The sequence below is a fragment of the Vollenhovia emeryi genome, unplaced genomic scaffold (genome assembly GCF_000949405.1).
Source record: "Vollenhovia emeryi isolate VEMERY1.0 unplaced genomic scaffold, V.emery_V1.0 DF939158.1, whole genome shotgun sequence".
Lineage (NCBI taxonomy): Eukaryota > Metazoa > Arthropoda > Insecta > Hymenoptera > Formicidae > Vollenhovia > Vollenhovia emeryi.
The window spans coordinates 333,142-353,107 of NW_011967208.1; the positions used below are offsets into that span (position 1 = coordinate 333,142).

Below are 19,966 nucleotides of genomic sequence, written 5' to 3' on the forward strand. Positions count from 1 at the left end.
AAAAATCGTTGTCTTAGGCCGGCCTACCGCCAAATTCGAGCGCGTGGCAAGATGTGACCGCCCCCCGGCGATCGATATTGCTATGCGCACATCTTGCCACGCGCTCGAATTTGGCGGCCTAAGACAACGATTTTTAATAATTAATTACTCGTTAACTATTACGAAAATTGCAAAATGGTACAGGACTTTTCCGTTCATCTCGATCCGTTCTACCTTCTCAAAAATTTTGTCGGATATGGAAAGACACCCTGTATAGCGATACGACGCGCTATAAGTCAAACTAAATTGTTCCCGTTGTACGTATGAATATTGTTAATTAAAAGCGCAGCGAGACAGTGAAATATCGCCCGTTCGATGCCTTTCTATATTGCCGCCGGTGATGTTACAGGACGGTAGAAAACACGGTTGACTTTACTGCGGAGCGAGCGGCGCACGTACGGAGCATCAAGCCCGGGGAAAATGTTGCGCCAGACACGTTCGAATGATACACGTACAATAGGTGTGTAGTTGCGGTACATGTTGAACTGTCAGTAACAAAGTAGACCGACTGAGAGTAAACAGGCCGGGATTGTAGACTACAAAACTACGTACACCGTGAAATGCCGCCGTGCCATTAGAAGAGCGTTGATTTAAGCGCCGATTTCAGCGCCGCACGGGATCTGGGTGTTTGATTTTACAGGCGCCGAGATGCTGGTAACGAGAAACAACTCCCAATGACTGACTATCGTTCTCTCACGTTTCAATTCACACGAACCACGCGCCCGTCCGCATGAGCATCGTATCGAGAATGCTCCATGTAACGTGCCGCGAGCGTATAACCGATCTTACGAATATCACCCGCTATCGTATCGGGGAACTTCCCTGTCGCCGTGTAATATTAATAACTATGCATCGCGTATATGGTTCTCAGAAAAGCGAAGGAAGTTGGTGAACGGCAGCGACGCGGAGAAGAGGGAGGAGAGGAAGCGAGTCTGTAAAATCCGATCGCTACCGCCGAGAAAGCCAATATTCTACAATAAAATCGATACTCTAAATAAATATTGTTCGATAGATACTCGAATTGACGGCGTATCTCCCGTTTGTCGCCGAAAGCCAATATTTATTTCGCCGGACCGAGAAGCGGAAGCTGCCCTGCGCCAGAGACGCGTACATTACATAGCCTTGTAAAAAATTTGCTGGATAAATATATAGCCATCGATATATATCAAGCAGCGCGAGTATCGGATCGCGCGGAGGTATTTTCGACTAAAGTATCTTTAGCGCGCCAAATGGCTCAATGCGGAAGCTCGCAGCCTCCGCCGCGTAAGAACGCCGGGGCTGCTACTAGCTTCTCCATTAATAATATATGCGAGTTTTTTAACTCGTTATTAAACTGCAAAAAATACGGTTTTATACGGGGTATATAATGTGTGTCTTACTTTCTGCGTCCGTGCACTGGAAGAGAACTTCCGGGAAACTTCGCAGCTTGCAGTAATATCTGAAAGAGGGAAAAAAAATTATAGCTCGAGTATTTAATTATAAGATAAAGATACGTACGCATACACTGAGAGACCCATTTTGTTGAATGAAACAAAATTTTGTTGACTCAACTGAATTTCTTGTTTGGATATGGACGAACAAATCTTTCAGTTGATACAAAAAATTTTAGTTGTAAAATTTGGTTATGCTAACGCACAAATTTGGTTGAGTGAACATGCACAGAATCCTTTTATAATATTCCACTAAACGATCCAGTCGACAAAATGGTTCAATCACATTGTTTCGTTTCATTCAACAAAATGGATCTCTCGGTGCAGTTTCGCTTATTCTGCTGATTGTCGCGAAAGAACCGAAAGAACCGTCCGGCCCGTGACGGGGTGTACCTTGGATGCCGGACTATCGTGATCTCACTTGCGAGTTCGGCGACCATCTAGCGGCGGAATACCGTACTTTGAGATGAACGAATTCGTTATCTCAATCATAAAATTTTGTTCAAATAAACAACTCACGGAAACAAAATATTCAGTTGTACATTTAGCTTCTTTTCAGCAACATACTTTTCGTTTTGTACAACCAAATTACACGTTCGGTCAACAAAACGATTCAATCAAATTATTTCGTTTCATTCGACAAAATGGGTCTCTCAGCGTAGCTATGAACGGAATAATGCATGTATGTAGATTTAATATAAATTTACCGCGGTACGACGTATCGACTCACGGAGCAGATAAGATATTCTTTACGTGGATTAACGGACAGAATGCGTAGCGTGTTCATTACAAGCGAATCTATGAACACTACCGCCGCACTGGTAGCGCATTAATGCGAGATAATACTGATTTATGCGAAGCCTTACGGTCGAGTTTAGGTCGAATTTGTGTCACACGTACTTCCACGTATGTAAATTTCGCCGGGATATCGATCAAATGTGTATCGGCAACAAATATCTCGCATTCAATTAATTTCTAATACCGTCTAAAATATAATCAGCGATAAACATGTCATTCTCGCGTTAAAGCTTTTTAACTTATTGCCCTGAAATTCTTTAAAAACACAATTCATCGTGTCAATTCTTTGTTCGCAAATCAATACGACGCGATTAAAGAGAGCCAGAGAAACAGACATCTTTTCGGTTATAGCGATACATTCCACGATACGCTCAGTCTTTTTCGGAAACTTTAGGGATATTAATGATACGGTCTTTAAATCATTGATGGTAGCGGAATCTCGAAAGGAGCGCAGCAGTGGAGTTTGTCGCGTCCCCGACATATATCGCGATCGCAAGGACGGAAAATTGCTGCGAAGGTTCGCGAGAAAGGAGCGCCGCGGCAATGGAGATTGGCAGTACGCCAAAGCGCAGCGATGTGACGGGGGAAAAGAGCCGTGCATCATTGATGATTCGGTTCTGATACCGCTGCCATTCTTCACAATGCAAGATGCATCGTTGGCTGCGAGTCTCGCGAGTTAGCTTCGCGATGCATTGCGGAGCAAAGGGGCGGAAATCGGAATCCGTAATTCGATTACTGTATAAAATATGCCGTACGGATCATACCGTCGAAATGAATCGCGCAACGAATTCATAACGGGAATAAATTCAGCCGTCCGACATTCCGTATGTTATTGCCGCACCCGTGTCCGCGCGAAATCGAGCGAACAGCGTTGCAATCCGTTGACAATATTCGAAAAGCGCTCTTCATCCGTGCCAATTTTCGTGTTCGTTAATCGCGAGTTACGTCCCTCATCCGATTATGATTCGATACCCGTTGCAATTCCAGCCGCGCTGACTGCAACACCACGGACGCAGGTACCAAAAATTCACTGTTACGCGAATCCACATCCGCATCGCGAGATAAAAACAGCGTCGCTCTCCTCCGCTTTTATTAAACTTGGCGAGATATACCAGTCTCTCTGTACGTAGGTTCGCTCGGGAGAGAAGAGAGTAAGGGGGGAGGATACAAGAGAGAAGGAGAAAGACAAAAGAATTTAGAAATGATTGAAAACGCGAAAGCAATCGGCCGGATAAGCACGCCGGATAATATGCATTTCGTGGGAGGGGAAAAAGAGCGGGGAAATAATGCAAAGTGTGCAACTGGCAAACGAGAGATACGGTAGAGAGCTGTCGGCGCAGCTGTGACTGTTTCTACCGAGTCGAGTGAATCGGTTCTCTCGGCTGCTATAATAGCAGGAGATGAAGGAACGGTTCAACAGGATCGTGACGCGACGCCCTCGGAAATTAAACGTAACGACTCATGCAGTAAAAGCGCGCGAAAGCTTTGGGACTATTATATATAGTGGAATTAATTTGTGCGTCGAAGGATCAGCACCCAACGCTCAAGGAAAATTAGAAAGGGGTCCGAAAGCTACAAATCAGAGCGTAGCAGATTCTTGCGATGGCTTGTACCGATATAATTTAACTAAGTTCAATTAGCCTAGAATAGAATCGGCTTGAATAAGAAATAACATTTTCATTGAGTCCGTCGCTTGAAAGTAACGCTCTTAATAATGGCACAAAATTGAGTAACAATTAACACGTGACGGCATCCGTTTCCGCTTTTAATTGTACACGAAACTGATTTCTCGGGTTTTACATTTCTCTAAATTTTAATGCTGCATGCATAAATACTTCTTCCGTCGTCGTGGCATGTGGCCGCGATGGAAAGAGAGAATAAATTGTTAACGCGAAATAAAATCTGTATTTAGACTACAACCGCGAGACGACGGCGTAAGTTAATAAAATGTAGACGGCGTACGCGGCGATATCAGCAAAGAAGTAGGCACGCATGATTATTTATGGCGGGCAAGATAAATTTGAAAAAGATGAATCGCGCTGTTTGAACTTCATATCGCGGTTGAAAAATACGGGAAATCAATTCGCGACTCCAAATGGAAGTGCAGTGAATTAAATAGTGGTAGGAAATAATTCATGATGTACTTTATGCGCCGCGATATTGAAAGTATTCTCCTCGATCGCTATTGCGATCGTCGAGGAGATTTCGCCGGTCTTGGTGCCGCGACGGGACGATTAAGAAAACTCGATATTCAAATCAATTGCTACCCCCATTGCCGTAAACCACCGACAGTCTCATAAATTCGACCAAGTGCAAACCGCCTGGAAAGCATGGCGCATACTAACAAGTGCATTACGGCAGCGTGATATGCGGGGGGTTTTCATCGCGCGGCATTCTTCTGCGCGAACAAGTTCTCGCATTATCATTAGAAAAATGCGTGCGAGTCCACGGGGCGTTCGGAAGTCACGTTTGTCCGCATGCATTTATTCGCAAACTCACGGCGCACGGTCGTGCAAAAAAGCATTTCACTGTTCATCGCGCGCCACGACGAGAGTTTAGTTTTCCGCGTTTAACATTTTTACCATTAAATAAGGGAGGCGCGAACGACAGCCGACGAACAACGAGAAAGAGAGAGAGAGAGACAGAGAGACAGAGAGCGCGGGTCAGTTGTGCGAATATAATCAAGAAGGCTCTCGTCATCTCAAAGAGTTTTCAATTCCAGAGTGAACTCCTATTTTATCGTAGCGTAGTAATTAGGACAGGGATTATTACAACTGCGGCGTACACAATAATGCGACGACTCCGACCCACCAACGGCAAATTACGAAACTCCGAACTCTGGAAGTAAACTCTGGTCGGTCCGATACGGAAGATCCTGGGACCAGGGCCGAGTTTACTTTGGCGCTCTAAAGTACCACAACTCTCGCAGCCCGCCTACGAAATAGCATATTATAATAACTTATCGTTAATTTCGGCCTGCTTTGCCGCGTAACTTTCGTAACGGAAAACCGTTCGTTGCGCCGGGGTAACATTAAGTAGCCAGATCGATTTTCTATATCGATAGAAAACAGACGTGTGCGTTAACTCGATGCCAAGAAAGTTAACGTAATCTCTTAACGTAATGCCGCCTGTGTATCGTATAAACGCAGCGTGTCGCATTAATGCGCCGCCTCTTCCTAATTTATCCTCTAATCAACCGGCGTCTTCATTCGGAGGATAATCCTAGATACTGTCTTCATCTAATCCTGCCGATGTTGCCTACGAGGTTAATTAACAAAATTACCAGGCGCGCTCTCGGGGCGCAGATTTATCATAACGCGTAGAAACGCAATCTCGGAGTAATTTAATCAGCGTGCGGCGCGGCAACGAGTAACGAAACACGTACTTATCGCGAGTCGTATTATTTCGAGGTTCCAAGGTGAAGGAGCCGGGGATAAAGGAGCCGGAATAATCCCGCGATCCCCGCCCCCTTGTACGTACGTTCCATCGGAGACGCATTACTTACGCCACATTAATCCCGGGGAGCCAAAGAGGATCGCTTTTTGCGCCGGAGTTTTATGACGGGTGAATCACGCTACGCCAGAAATTGCACCCACTCTCGTCGCGCCTAAACGCATAGAGCGCTGTCGCGTTTCGGCGGTACACATTGTTCGGCTCGATGGTCTATCGACAACAGTAACTTGTATTCGGCACAATTACACGCGTCCCACATTGTGCCGTACGTAACGTGGCTCAGGTGATGTTTACAGCGCGTGTAAATCGGCAGATATGCGCGCGCCCGGCGCGCGATACATAATCGCGCTCCTCCAACTTTTTGACGAATACGCCGCGCGCGCAGGTCTGATAAAAAGGCTCATTTGAATTTATGCGACGTAATTATCATTTTTCGTCAGATAGAATTCGATTACCAAACTGTACTCGACGTTAAATGGGTACGATAACGGATCGATAACGAGTTAAACAAGTTTTCACTGTGAATGGCATTGAAATTCAATATCGTCGAATTTAGTAGTAATTGATAGTAATCGTATATTGGATTGCCAGTAAATTGGCAATCCAATACATGAATCTCGCGGCCAGATCTCACGGAAACAAATGCTAGAATTAAAAAAAAACGAGCAAAAAGCTAGCGATAAGCTGTAAATTAAAGACTCGGGGTGGATCCGATGTAATACAAAAGTACCGTAGCTGTTTTCAAGACGTTATTTCGATATTTTTAAGATATTTCGGCTGATTGGTTAAACGTTTCGAATAAATAATTTTGAATGCGGAGCATTTGCCGAATTCCGATACGGTAAAAAATACGAGACGGCGTACATTCCGAGGACGTGTAAAACGGAACAACAAGGGGCGAGAAAATTCTCGAGATTATTGCAGGATTCAAAGGATTCTGCTCACAAAGAGTAGAATGCGAGAGAGCGCGTATGTAATGCTATCTGCGATATCAGACGCGACAACATATTCATCGTTCAATATACTTCATGCTGCTTTACATATTTGCCGCGTTACGACGTACGAGCGCGCATCTATCACCAAGCATAGGCGAGGCAGGAATTTCAGACTCGTACGCAAATACCGAATTTCTGTCGTATCTAGTCCATCGGGAAGAGGAGGATTGTGCCATCGAACAAATCGCACCCTATTTCTGATGCGAAACCTCGCTTAATGATGCCGTGCCATAGTCAGTTTCGTGACCGCACTGTCCAATCATCGAATAGCTTCGAATTTCATTGACCGGATAGGCAGAGCCCTGTGTAAACGTAGTGCAAAAGCATTCGACGTCTACGAGTTTATAAGCTAAAGTTCTTCCGGCTCGTACGCAGGATTTCGATTAAAATTTGTAACGTGCGCAAATCGACCAACACAATTCACAAGTAAAATTGAAGAGCGTATACGCCCAGAAAAAGAGATTTGTTTAGGTTAAACAAATGAGATACGTTGAAATCATGTCTCTTTGGATCTACTACATTTTTATTTACTTCTATTAAACATTTGCTAGACTTGAAGAAATAGATATGAATTTTCTTCGAAATTTTAGTCTCGCTCAAGTAAAATTTTGGTTAGGGTATATCTTTTCTTTGAAACGAAATAAAAAGTCTAGTGAGGTTAAAATTCAAAGAAAACTTATTTGATTTCGAACAAACTTCTTTTTCTGGGTGTACAGTTTGTACACGCGTGGTCCAACGTTGTTTAAATGTAAGAAGGATTATTTTTAAATTTACTAAATTTTACACCAGACCTAAAAAATTCTCCCTTGAATGTTAAATCTTTTTTTAGAATTATTACGTCTTAGAAGTTGGTATACGGAAGAGAAATCTTAAAAGAGACGTTTTAAAACGACATTATTCTTCGAGGATTCACATAAAGGGAAGATAGCTTTGATATAGCGAGTCTGCGGGGATCGAATATAATTCCTTAAGAGAATCGGTTCGATTAAGAATGAGTCCTGACGGGGTGAATCGCCCCCTCTCGCGGCCCCACCCCCCCTCGCGCTCCATAAACATGGGATCGCTCGATTTTAAATGAAGCACTCAGCCGAGATTTCCCCGATCGCGGTAATGGTCCTCCCACTTTACTCTTCTTCCACCGAATTTAACGCAAACCCCATTGTCCTCTTGGCCGCATCGTAAAATGCTAATTTGTGGCAACTGCCGCTTCAATGGATGGGACAGACGAGGAGGACGAACAAGTGACAATCGTTAGAATCGCAATCCAGGAAATCCTCGAAAAGGCTATCGATCCTTGTGCCCGGGCACTTGGTACGTGTACGCGTGTATACGCGCGCGGCTGTTTGTATATGTGCAGAAATCACGTGCCTATGCGGGCAATCGCGAAAGGTGCTCTCGTGCGGCCGCTGGCGGGGCGGACGGCGTTGCTGCTCGGGACTGCACCATGTTCGAAACAACACTCCGGATTGACATTAGATATCAGTGAGGCCGGTCACGCACGGGCAACGTGTCTACTACGGCGATGCCCGAGCCCGCGACAGGTAAATTTTAATTGAGGCACGGATCTCTCATTTTGTCTCGTGGTTTGTTGCGTGCGCCCACCGGGGGGTTCACAAGTACGCTCGCTTACGAAGAAGCGACCGCGTCGCCGATCCAAATTCCGCCACTCGAGCACAGTCATCGGGAGCCAATACAGGAGCGACGTCGACGTTTACTCGCGTTAGATTCGTATTGTTTTTGCCACGTTCCAAATCAATTTTCCATCCAGGCGAAATCCATTGTACTTTGACACCCGAAGCTAAATGAGAGAAATTGACAGAAAAAGAAGCTTTATCGCCCTATTTTTGGTACACAGCGAATATCGCCGGATACGTTAGAAAACCCCCTATTGACAGAAATACGATATTGATGGAGCGTCCTGTACAGTCTACTAACTCTCCGCACGATATTGGTGGCTAATTGCATTTGCACGACGCTAGTATCCAATATACGACGTCTCCTATCATTTTTATCTAATTACCGAGTTATTAACTTACCACCCGCTCTCCGAGGAAAGTCTCGGGAGCGGAGGAGGGGGACGCGATCCGCGCCGATAGTACAACGATTTCCCCCGCCCGTCGAGGCCTGGGCGCCCAATAAAAGAGTTTATCGAGGTATCGCTCGAAAGATAAAATTGAAAACCCAGTTCCTCGGCTTCCAGCCGTACCGTCGAAATGGTCGTTCGATATCGACAGTCTACTCTACCTACTTGGCGCGACGCAGTCGGCGGGGAGTTGCGCAAGGAGTAAGGGTGCACCATATTTTACGGCAATCAAAAGTTCGCCGATGGAATCTTCCCGATCGTAAACAGCGTAACGACGCTCGGGGGCCGAAATTTATCGCAAATTAGTTTCGTACCTGTGCACTTTACGTGCGCGGCATGCGGTAAAAGAATATAAGTCACGTGTACCATGAAGTACGGAGTACAATTCCTACCCTTACTGATCCATAATTCGACCCTACAAAAACTCCAAAAAAAAAACGACCGGATTCGCTTCGTAAAGTGTGATGCATGCGCACACGGAGGGTCGTGTCTCTCCGGGACCATCTGACGGCGCGCGAACAAAGACGTTTCATGCGGATACGGTAACAGCGACCTACCTTTTTTTTTATTTCCGCCGTTCTCCCCGACTCAAATGACCTTTTAACTTTCGCGAGAAGGTATACGAGCTTGACAGCGACTCGCGGAGTCGCCTGGAACAGCCGGAACGTTTTAGGGGGCTGCGGATAGTCCGCCCTGCATCGTGTGGGCAATTAGCGGACAAGAAAGTCGCCGATGTCGCGACGCTGCTGCATTAGGGCCTGAGCAAAATTGCTGTCTTGTGCTCATAAGACATAAAACAGTTATTATGCGTTACCTCAAGACAAAGGCTTAAAACATTGTCTTAATGCTGTTAGTTTAAGAGTTTAAAACAGTCATTCTGCTCAGGCTCTTAGGTCCGAGAGGGAAACCGCTGAGGGCATTGTGGTGTACGGATTTGCGGCAATACTGGGCATTTTTTGGGCATTAAGCCTTGCTGGGGCATTATAAAGATAAGATAAGATAACACGAGATAATACATGATAAATAAGATAAGATAGTAATGCCCAGTGGGCATTATTATGCCCGGCAAGGTCTAATGCCCAAACTAATGCCCAAAAAATGCCCAGTAATGCCGCAAATCTGTACACCACAATGCCCTCAGCGGTTTCCCCCTCAGGCCTGTTCTACAATACGTCGCATGTCGGAACGTAGCAAAGAAATTGAAAAGAAATTTTCTCATTGACCATCGGCTACGTTCCGACATACGGCGTCTTGTAGAAGGCCACAGGGCTTGAGCGGACAGATTGTCGTAACCGTTTACGATTCCGTCGCGAGACCTAGGTCGGTGTCGATAGAGCTAGGTGTCGAAAGTCAACGCGCGAAGACGTGTCGTAGACGTGTGTCGCGTCCGTTGCCTCGCGAGGCGACCTACGACAAGTCTTTGACTCCCGACACCGACCAAGAGCCTGAGCAGAGTGACTGTTTTGTACTCTCAAGAGACAGTGGCTTTATGTTTTAAATCTTCGTCTTGAAGTAACGCACAATGACCGTCTTGCGACTTGGGAATACAAGACAGCCATTCTGCCCGGGCCCTTACTTACGTCTTACGACGGAATCGTAAACAGTTACGACGGCCTTCCTGCCCAGGCCCTTACACCGAGCAGCAAAGCGCCGTAACTCATATCGAGAAATAAGTGCACCGCGCGTACCCCGGGTCCGGTTGATAGGGACGTTCGTGTTGCGTTCGCGTCTCGTAAATATTCATTTAATCTGATCTAATCTGTACGAACATATTCCGCGCCTTGCGTAATTGCCGGCGAAATTGCAAATCGATATCTAAATGGCCCGACCCCCTTTGTAACAAGTAAGCATCGCGCGGTATATATCTATGTATATATCGAGATAATGGGGGAGGTGGAGAGGCGCCGGGGGGCAGAAACGGCGACGAAACGGTCGGCCGGAATTACAGCGGCGGAGGGGGGAGGGGAAAAAGACGTGTTATCCAAACGGACCGTGATCCGACGTCGGGGATATCTATTACGGCTCGAAACCAGAAACTCCGGGCTTCCGCGTATATTATCGATTCACGTCGCTCCGTCAATTACCCATCTTATAGAGCGGAACGCGCGGAATCGACAACTGGATTCAGTTAGGTATATAATCCGTCCACCGGCAAGTGACATTGATATTCCTGGCGCGTGAGTAATTCGTGCGCCCGCTAAGTGTTGAGCGATCTGTCCTGTGCATAAACGACAAACGACGTAACGAGCGTAGAATCAAATTAAAACGCAATGACGCTTCACCTCGGCCTCTCATTATCTATTCGCGCCGTGTGACTCTCGGCTACGCGCCGTAGAGCCGGCCGCCGGGGCGCGCGGTAATAATGAATCATCCGTGAAATTATTTTGTCCTTTAAATACGATTATAATACGCCGGCGTGTACACGCAAATTTCCCGCTACAATGGAAACGGGGGGAGGGGGGGTTTAAATCGACTTCGGTTGATTGTGCAAAATCTGTTACACAGAGCAAGTTACTCCGAATTGGGTCACTGGATAGAATTCGCTTTGTAGCCTTCGCCGGCGTTTAAATTCTTGACGAGGAATGTGCAGTCGCGGGGGGGGAAAAAAATACGAATACAACGATACAGCAAATACCGGATAAATAATTTTTCGATATTAACTCATCCCGAGACACGTCGTTGACCTCGTCTCCTCTGTTCGCGAGCGACCGATAGGCGAGTCCGCGGGAAATGTAAGCAAATCGATGCGACGATACGAGGCAGGAGATGTAACATGCCGCGGGAAGGATACGTGACTCGCGGTGATGAGGGTTCGCCTTGTTGCACTAAGAGGGGTCGAGGGGGGGGGGAGGCTAGAGAAATTGGCCCAAATCCACGAATTTCAAATGGGTCGTGCCGAGTCGCCGCGAGATCCCTTTCGTGGCTCGTTTCCACATGTGTGGAATATCGTCGGCCAGGCGGGTCTTCTCTGCCCCCCGGTACGTGCGGCGGAGGGCAAAGGAAATTGCGGCAGAGGCGGAAACCAAAGCAATGCTGAAATTCGCGCAATACCACGCCCCAACAACGCATCTAATAACAATACTTGCATTAGGTCATGCGCTCCCGATGTAGACAGCCGGGAGAGATGCAGCTTAATGTAGCGCGTTCGCGTTCGTTGTTTCGTCTCGCGCTGTTTCAACGTAGACGAAGCGGGAGTGCCTCTTGTTTCCGGATGTCTGAATTAAATATGCACAGGCGGTGTCACTTTTGTGCCATTCAAGAACGAAGCGCGGAATTATGCACGCCGCGTAAACCGTTCGGATTGCCCTTTTGTTCGCCGCCCGGTCACGCGATAGTTTTAATTCATTTATCCGAGAACGGCGTCGAAACTCGCGTTCAGGAATCGAAATGGATGGCAGGGGATAGCCCAGTGGCGCGGCCAGATTCGAGGAACAGTCCGATGCAATTCGATATCAACGTCGATAACGCGCCGGCGAGTACAGCGGCGGTAACACGTTTACGCAGCAAGATGGGCAAACAGAAAATTGCACCGACGGTACAGCTGTTTAAACTATCGTGCTCGCCGAGCGCATAGCTCCGATTAATCCGAAGGGTGCTTCAAAAACAGCGCCGAAGTACAATGCGCATTTTTCCCTGGTAATCGCGCAAATCCACGTTGCTATCCAGACGCATCGGCAATTTTTTCCGCCCGAAACTTCGGCACGGCAAAGGAATTCATACCGCGGAGAACTTGTGACGCGCGATCGACGTAGAAAAATTTCACGTGCAACTCAACCACAATAAACCATCCGCGATATGTTAATTTGTAAAGCGACCGACAAGACCGTCCCGCACACTTTTAATCTCGCCGCGAATACACGGCTGTTTAACGAGGGCGGCGTCGTATCGGAAAAATGACGAACGAGTTATCGCGGGTGAAACTCGCCGCGGAAATTATCACGAAATTATTTCGACTTCGATTTCGGTATCGTTCTACGTGTCGCGGGGTGAATTACGATCTCAAGACGCGCATATAAATTATACGATATCGTTAAACGTGCAAGCGCATGCGCACGTGTACGCACAAACGTATACGAACACACACGCGTTGGCAAAGCCTCTGCATCGGATACGGTAAACTCTCCGCTTGCAATCTCCCGATAAATTGTTTTAAGTGGATTACCAGCGCGGGTCTTTCGGAGAACTCTACACGACGATATTAACGATGGCAGAGCGACGACGAGAGAGTTACGATAAATCACACAATTGTTCGGCAAAGCCTCCTCGGTATAAGAAGCAAGGCGAGAAATGCGTTTCGCCATCCACCACCACCAGCATCGTCGAATATTCCGATCGCGTGAAAACAGTTACGCTGAGACGGCGCATCTGATACAAGCGATATTTTAACGTAATGACGCTACACAGAGCGCGGTACATAGTAATGGTACATAATGACGCGTAAAGAGAACGAGAAACACTTATCGTGAAACGCATCGATATTACAGAGGCTGTTTAGTTTTCGTTTATCACGCTGTCACTGTCGCACCGCGAGACTTGGACCGCACCCGCCGGGATATTGTATTCCGAATGCGATGTCGCTTTGTTATTATTGCGGGTCCACTTGAACGACGCGCATGCTGCCGCGCCGCTGCGAGAAAGTCGGCAGTAACGCCGTAGTGTAACTAGTGGGTCCACTCCGTCATTTGTTTCCTTTTAGGTCGATCCCTTCTGCGCGTCCATTTTGTTGCCCAATGAGAGAAAAGTTGTATGCGTGATAGTGTAGCTTTGTTACCAAAAGACATGGCAAAATACCACGTGACTGGGACCGCAAAGATCAAAGAACCGACAGAGAGTAAGCCTACTAGTTATACTGGATAACTCCATCATTTGTTTCCTTTCGCGTCGATCCCTTCTGCGCATCCAACTTTGTTCTGGGCAGACCAATGAGAGAAAAATTGTATGTGTGGTAGTGTAGCCTTGATACACTACGACAAAGAGTAAACCTACTGGTTATACTATGGATAACTCCATCATTTGTTTCCTTTTGCGTCAATCCCTTCTGCACATTCAACTTTGTTCTGGGCAGACCAATGAGAGAAAAATTGTATGTGTGGTAGCCTTGATACACTACGACAAAGAGTGGACCTACTGATTATACTATGGATAACTCCATCATTTGTTTCCTTTTGCGTCGACCCCTTCTGCGCATCCAACTTTGTTCTGGGCAGACCAATGAGAGAAAAATTGTATGTGTGGTAGTGTAGTCTTGATACACTACGACAGAGAGTGGATCTACTAGTTATACTATGGTATAACTCCGTCATTTGTTTCGTTTTGGGTCGATCCCTTCTGCGCGTCCATTTTGTTGCTCCAGCCCAATGAGAGAAAAATTGTATGCGTAATGGTGTAGCTTTGTTACCAAAAGATATGGCGGAATACCACGTAACCGGGACCGCAAAGATCAAAGAACCGACAGAGAGTGAACCTACTAGTTATACTATGGATAACTCCATCATTTGTTTCCTTTTGCATCAACCCCTTCTGTTGATCCGACATCTTGTTGGTCCAGTCAATGAGAGAAAAGTTGTAGTGTGTAGCTTTGATACACTACCACATATACGACTACAGTACGTACACACACGTACGCCGTTGGACCAAAAACATGGCGGAATACCACGTGATCAGGACCAAAAAGATCAAAGGACCGACAGGGAGCGAACATACCAGTTATACCTTGGCAACGCGGGCGTTCTATATACACGTGGACTCTATACGCCTCATGAATGTGAAGGCGGCAGTGAATGTGACTACGGAATATGGCGCGGAGCGCAATAAGTTCTCGCTGTGGAATCGTATCGGACGCGCGGGGGTCCATTTATCAGGCACCGACTTGATCGTAGGGCGCAAACAGATGGTGTTCCGTTCTCAATATGCGCGCGGAGCCGGCGCGAAGGTTGACTGCACCTGGACTGGACGGCGCGGCGCGCCGGACACGCGTGATCGCGTGTACTCGCCCGATTACGCTACGTGTCACGTTTTCGAACACACGGCAGACAAATGGATATATCGCCGCGGGCACGAGAGCGCGGCGCACCGCCCTCCTCGATAGAAATCTCGTAGTCTTTATCAGGGAGGGACTCTACACGGTGAACAAAAATTTCCTCGCGACCCCCTTAGAGCGCGGAATCACCGTTGCGCGTCCTTCGACGGCGTTTATCGAGAGGACGGAGATAGACCGCGAGGATACTCTATGGCGTGGCATGGAACTCTAAATATTTCACGGCACTTATTTATACGAAGCTAATAAATGCGAGTAGCTCGCACGCGGCGAAGTCACACAATACTAGCGCCGGACATGGCGCGTGTTCCAAGTTGGCTGTGTCGCGAGAAACTGAAGCGTGGTAAAAATGGAAGACGTTTGATCATGCACGATAAAACCAACACGTCCGATAAATACGGTCTGCTCGTAACACGGAAGGTAAAGTGACAGAGAAACTTTCCACGGGTGCAATCTATATTTTATCCAAGTCAGACCCCGTCCGTATCTATTTTTCAGCCGCGCTTGTATATTTATTAAGTCGGCAAAATGCTTTCATCGTCCCGGATTAAAATATCCCGGCCTGCATGAAACGTCAACTTTAAACAGTAAACGTGCGGAGATTTCGGCCGGTTGCTCGCCAAGAGATTGCTATTAATAAAATAAACTTTTCGGACATTGAGCTACACTCGGCGAGAGGAGCCCTCGCCGAGCCGGTATATATGCCGCCCATTTCTAATCTCGCGCGGACAACGCGCGGGGGTGTCTGGCATGGAAATGGTAATTTATCCGGCGACCTCGCTCGCGCGCGTTCGTAACATGCAGAAGCGAGCAACCTTGCCGTGTACCTCGTATGCTCGATTAATCATTTAGCCGCCTAATGGCCTCTGCGAGATTCGGCGCGTACATGAGACGGAGTGACGACGTGGCGTACATTTCGGCCGAGCACGTTATCCCGTATAGCAAAAGGTCCCTCTTTTCGGAACGGCAGCGATCCTCTGGGTCTCACGCGAGGGTCGAGAGAAGAGCTCGGGGCGAGCGCGCTCGCTTCTGATCGAATTCTTACACAGGAGAAGCGGCCGTGACGGTGCGACGACGTTATCGCTGCGACGGTACCGACCGGGGCGATAAAGTCTGGGGTGGAATGAGCAGAGATGAGCGAGAGAAAGGAAAGAAGGAGCGAGGAGAGAACAAGACTCCTCCGCTGTATCGCCTATGTCGATTCGGTGACGAACGGGAGAAGGAGGGAAAGTGAATGACTAGACGGGGCGGACGGGGGGTGTTTCTCGTAACCAGGGAAAACGACGCCGGGGTTGTTTGCGTGTCACCGTTACATTTATTGGCAGCAGATACGATGATGCGTCAGATCGTTAGGGAGTGAGAGAGACCTTAAATAGACAGTCTTTCACGCTACCTACCCTTCGCCCCGCCGGAAGAGAGAAGATGAAGCAAAAGAACAGGATGAGGGGGAACGTGGGAGCGGATAGCGGGTAGAGGGCGGAGGGGTGGAGTTTATGCGGCGTTGATAACGGATGAAAAATGGAGAGTCACGGGTCCTGATTAGAATCGAGAATATGAATCGGCCCTTTCGATCGTCAATATTCATGGATGCGGCAGCGCTCCGGGCAAAATTCTCAGTTAAATGGAAAAAAAAAGTGAATAGGCGCCGAGGAAACAATCGGACGGACGCGCTTCTGTGCTGTATACAAAGCAATTAAAGATACAGAATGCAGAAATCTATGACAGTGTATACCAATGATCGATGACCGATAATTAAAGGATGGAAAATAGATATGTGCTTCATCTATTTACAGATAGCGAGCAGCGAGAATAGCGAGCTTAATCCCCTCGCAGTAGTAAGTGTCGCGTGAAAATACCAATTTAAATGGAACTGATAATCGGAGCAGCAACAATCGCTTTATCAAGAACTCTTTTCTCGTGTATACTTGAGCTTTATCGCAAGTCGCTAAGTAATTTAACAGCGAGGCCACACGCATATAGCGAATCGACGCTGATTGAAAAGAGCACGAAAATACCAACTGTTTTGCGTGCGCCGGCGACAGACTAAATGTTGAATATCGTCAGGAATTAATTAACGCTTCCCAATCAACTGCTTGCTAACTGCAACGAGCGAGTCGAGTGCTTTTAACATGTTTCTCATGCGGAAAATTTGTTTCCATTTATTTACACTTACAATGTGTGAGCATGACAATCCTAATTTTACATTGGCGCAAAACGTTTGCGAACCTGCCGATGCAATGTAGTTCAAGGCAAACGAGCGTAACGCTCCCAGTTTGCCTCTTCACCATTACGTTGTATTGGCCGGCACCTGCTCTACCGTATCCCTGGTGATATTGTCATTCGGTGCCATACGATGCTGTTATCGAATGTTTACGAGACATTTAACGGTGTTTTTGATGCAAACGGGAAACTAGACAGCACACAGGTGCTTTGTATTCCAAAAACTTATTGAATTCTACGCGACTGCTGGTCGTAAAAGAAGCCATTCTATTTTATTAACACGCAAGTACGAAGCAATCGGCTAATTTACTTGACAACTAACGTCAAGTGGCTCGAGTCTCGATTGGTAGACAAATTTTAATTAAATCAAAGCCAAGTCTACCGAAATTTTCAGAAAAGATCTGTGTCGTGAGAAACTAGATCTTATATTGTTAAAAGCTTTGTAACGATTTCCGGTGCCGCGGAATACCAACGTACGAAGTTATGGTTTTTGTTATTCCGTATTTCATGCTAAAACTCGGGGAAATTACGGCTAGCGTGGTAATGAATTATTGTACGTCGGAAACACTATTGTAAGACTGAAACTTGGAAATTGTAAAGTTGAAGATTGCAGAACATAGTCTCTGCTTACTTAGAATAATGTATGCCAGAACTACAAGTAAATGGAGGTATTAATTGACGCGAATAAAGAAGTAAGATTTCGCTGTGTATATACGCGTAATGAAAATTATAATTGCCATTGTGAAATAATAAAATTTCATTGTGTACAAACTAACGTACTCGCGAAGACGTTTACGAGTTACGTGTGGAATATCGTTTAACGGTTCTTGAAGACGTTATGCTAAATTAGCATTTATTTAATGTAATACGCATTAACGTGAGATTATAAAAAAAAAGCAATTGTAAAGCACTTCCGCCTGCATTTAGGATTTAAAAACAAAGATTAGCATATTAGTTTTCATGAAAAGGGGAATTCATGTCAATCAGGAAATAAAATTGCAGCACTGCGCGAAGAAAATTGCCTTCAACTCGTCCGTGATTTCCTAGCGGGGTCACATAAAATATTACTCGGCAGATATACCGCAAGATTCCTCGTATCCACGAACTCGAGACGCAATGTCAGGCTGAAAGCGCACCTAACTTTCCGGCAGGTAAAGCACAACAGACACGGATCATTAACGATGCATGCAAAGATTTCTCCTGGGATCCAATATCTCTTTTGCATTATTTCGCGCTCGCGGAATTCTCGTATACTATTGCAGGTGTTAATCGCCGATCTGTATATAGAATTTTTAACGAATGCGAAAACGCTTGGGACTCGCAATTTATTCACCCATTCGCCTCCGGCCTCTATATAATGGCAAGGGAGGAAAAATGGGACAGAAGCGATTTACCGATCTATTGCCAAAGAGTTTATTTCACGGCGGCGAATATCTACCGTGGCTGAGCTTAATTGTATCGACCGCGGCGGTGGAAAGCCGAAGGAACGTTTAAGGCTCATTTGTAAGTGCACAGATATTTTTCAGCGTCCGATCCGGCATATACGAAGCCCATTTTCACGTGGATCACGTGCCTGCACACGGACTGGTACGCAAGGGAGGAAAATCCGTGGCGCAGATAGGCGACTAAAGCGGCGTAAAATTTGGCACGATTGTGCATTAGACACGCGAGCCAATTAAAACACTCTCGAATAACGACGCGGCTGTGAATAAGCGTCGGCGTGGCCGGCAAATCATCGTTCCCGCGTCTTACACGCGCGATATCGTGCGCGTTTTTCATCGATAATCCCGGCATCGGTGCATTTCATTAAATGTACGATTTAGCGGGCGAGGCATAACGAGACTGTTATTTTCAATGAAAAACCTCGGCGGCTTGCAACGCGCGGAATCTGGACGCGAGACCTCTGTTGCACGGCCTTAATTGCAACGGCTGCAGTTGAATGCATGAAAAGTAGCCAGCGTAAGAATTGGAATGGTATTTTACACTGTGACGTGACGGGGGTAATTTGCATTGTAATGTAAGTCAATTATCGCGTGCTCCGTAACTCACGAACGTGTACACGCTACTGATCTCGGCGTTTGTGCACGGCCCTTCCTTGCGGGATTACTAGAAATGCACAGAGGCAGCTGCTTCCATCCCCTCCGTCCGAAATGTTACACTCGAGGGGAATATAGGTGATTGGAGTGCATCCCCAAAGCTATACACGGACTGTCCATGATTGAAATTATCCGATACAAAATGAGGAGAAACGGTGGGGGATGCGCCGGTTACGTTTTTACGACGTATTTCCCCACTAATATAAAATCGCGTCACGTGAAATCAAGCCGCAAAATAGAAAACGACTAATACGCGGTAGCATTTAAAGCAATGAAAGTGTACCTTCAATTTCCTATCCACGTAGCTAACGAGATATTCTAACAGTTCTAACCAGATGTAATTGATCTCGATTTCGAAGTATCTAATATAGGAAAACATACAGTATGCTTTCGATATTTAAAGTGACACAAATTTGACCTGCTAAATATAAGTTGTTTCTCGGAAAGCTAAAGATAAATGGCCAAGTGTGTCGTGAAAAATTAAGTAGAAGAGTCGATCCGTCCTACATATTTTACATATCCGCGAAAATTTCGGGGAATCCCCGGATCGGTATCGAATAGGCAATCTACTCGGTAAGTGGTCTTTGAATATTCAGGAAAACTAACTGCACGGTGGTTAACTCGAGCGAGTTACCATTTCGCGATCGTGGAAACAGCTACAAATGATGGAAGCTGCTACGTCACTGCCCGCTTTAAAATTCAAGACAACGGTATTAATCTTACGGCTTTGTAAACTCTTTCTTCCAATTCATTAAAACTTCGACGTCCGATATGCTGAACGAGCAAGTAAGTAAAAGGGGGTGGAAAGAAAATTA

At 46.4% G+C, this 19,966-nt stretch overlaps 1 protein-coding gene across 1 annotated transcript in view; it reads right to left on the minus strand.

Annotated features, from left to right (window-relative positions):
* The window catches only part of LOC105564903, a 246,384-nt gene that overhangs the window by 184,168 nt on the left and 42,250 nt on the right, over positions 1 to 19,966 (minus strand). The window contains exon 3 of the mRNA XM_012017670.1: positions 1,419 to 1,477. The gene's annotated coding sequence lies outside the window, so the exon portion shown is untranslated. The remainder of the gene's footprint in view (positions 1 to 1,418; positions 1,478 to 19,966) is intronic.